Genomic DNA, 1,849 nt, shown 5'->3' on the forward strand with positions numbered 1-1,849 from the left:
GACACCGGGAGTCGGAGTCCACGCTCGTCGGGGAAACGCACCGTCGCGGCAATAGGACGTCACGCGCCCCCGCCCAGGAGCGCGCAGTCGCCTACGGAGAGCGCCGAGGGACAGAAACCTCTCGCCGGCGGTTGCCCCTCCAAGGCGTCTGGAAGGGAAGAGAGAGCGGGGGGGAGGAAGGGAGGAGAGATGACCGCGGGGATTCCGCTTATCATCTTTTCTTTTTTTTAATTTCAGAGCGATTGAAGCTCGTGAGCTGCTAGAAAGCACGTCCGTCTCCATCCAGGTTTTTCCTGTTTTGAACCTATCCCAGGTTTAGAATAACGGCCGGCCCCTCGATTCGAAACGTCTCAGCAGGTTCCCTAATCGCTCGCTCTCTCCCCCTGTCCCCATCCCCCGACCCTTCTCCCTCTCTCTGCCCTCTTTTTTTCCTTTTTTTGAGTTGGAGTCTCACTCTGTGGCCCAGACTGGAGTGCAGTGGCCGCTCCCAGCTACCACAGCCTCGACCTGCTGGGCTCCGGCGATCCTTCCGCCTCAGCCTTCCAAGTCGCTGGAACTACAGGCACGTGCTACCACACCCCACTAATTTTTTGATTTATTGTGGAGATGAAGTCTCGCCAAATTGCCCAGGCGGGTCTCGAACCTGCGGGCTCAGGCAATCCACTCACCTCAGCCTCCCAAAGGCGCGGGATGACAGGCTGAGCCACCGAGCCCGGCCTCTCTGCCCTCTTTTATTCTGAGTCACTTGAAGGTCAAGTGCAGGCCAGGCGCGGTGGCTCACGCCTATAATCCTAGCACTTTGGGAGGCCTATAGGTGAGAGGATTGCCTGAGTCCACGGGTTCGAGTCCAGCTTGGGCAACTTGATGAGATCTCATCTTTACAATAAATTTTTTTTTTTAAATCAGCCGAGCGTGGTAGTGCATGCCTGTATTTCCAGCTCCTTGGAAGGCTGAGGTGGAAGGGTCCCCTGAGCCCAGCAGGTCAAGGCTGTGGTGGCCATGAGCGTGCCCCTGCACTCCAGCCTGGGCAACAGAGTGAGACTCCGACTCCAAAAAAAAAAAAAAAAAAAGAAAAGAAAGTCAAGTGCAAATATCAGGAACTCCTCAGCTTGGATCTCCTAAGAATACGAACACCCTCCTGCATAAAAATAATGCCCCATACACCTAAGAGAGTTAACAGTAATTCACTCCTATCATCTAATGACTTCCATATTCCAAGCTCTCCCTCTGTCCCTCCACGTGGTTTTGTACTTGGGGTTTGTTTCCTTCAATCGGGTCAAGTTCATCTACAAAAGCCCTCCCACCTTTCAGGTTTTGTCTTTCATGGCATTGGCTTTTGTAAAGCGTTCAGTCCAGTTGGTAGGAGACAACCGTGCATAAGGAAATGGAAACCAAGGAGAGAGTTTCTGACAACTGACAGGAAGGGAAGGACTCATTGAGGGCTCATCCAAAATTAAGGAAGAACTGAAGAAATGCAAAGCTCTGTTTCTTCCCACAACATTCTGCAATGCTTTCGAGGGAACGACCAGGTTCCTTGCCCTGTAAATACCGGTGCCCCGTTCAGCCGGCACACTAAACATGGGTTTTTTCTACTGAATGGTAATGCCACACTACCCAGAAGTGGAACTCAAGACTGAATCCTGAAAAAGAATAGAAGTTTGCCAAACACAGGTAGGTGAAATTCCAAGAAGAGGAAACAACAGTAAGAATATGAAAACGCATCTGTGGCCGGACTCAGTAGCTCAGCCTGTAATCCCGCGCCTTTGGGAGGCTGAGGTGAGTGGATGGCCTGAGCCCACGGGTTCGAGACCCGCCTGGGCAGCGAGACCTCATCTCTACAATAAATCAA

This window comes from Carlito syrichta, unplaced genomic scaffold (assembly GCF_000164805.1).
Source record: "Carlito syrichta isolate Samal-C Ts95f unplaced genomic scaffold, Tarsius_syrichta-2.0.1 Scaffold304751, whole genome shotgun sequence".
In the NCBI taxonomy this organism is placed as follows: domain Eukaryota; kingdom Metazoa; phylum Chordata; class Mammalia; order Primates; family Tarsiidae; genus Carlito; species Carlito syrichta.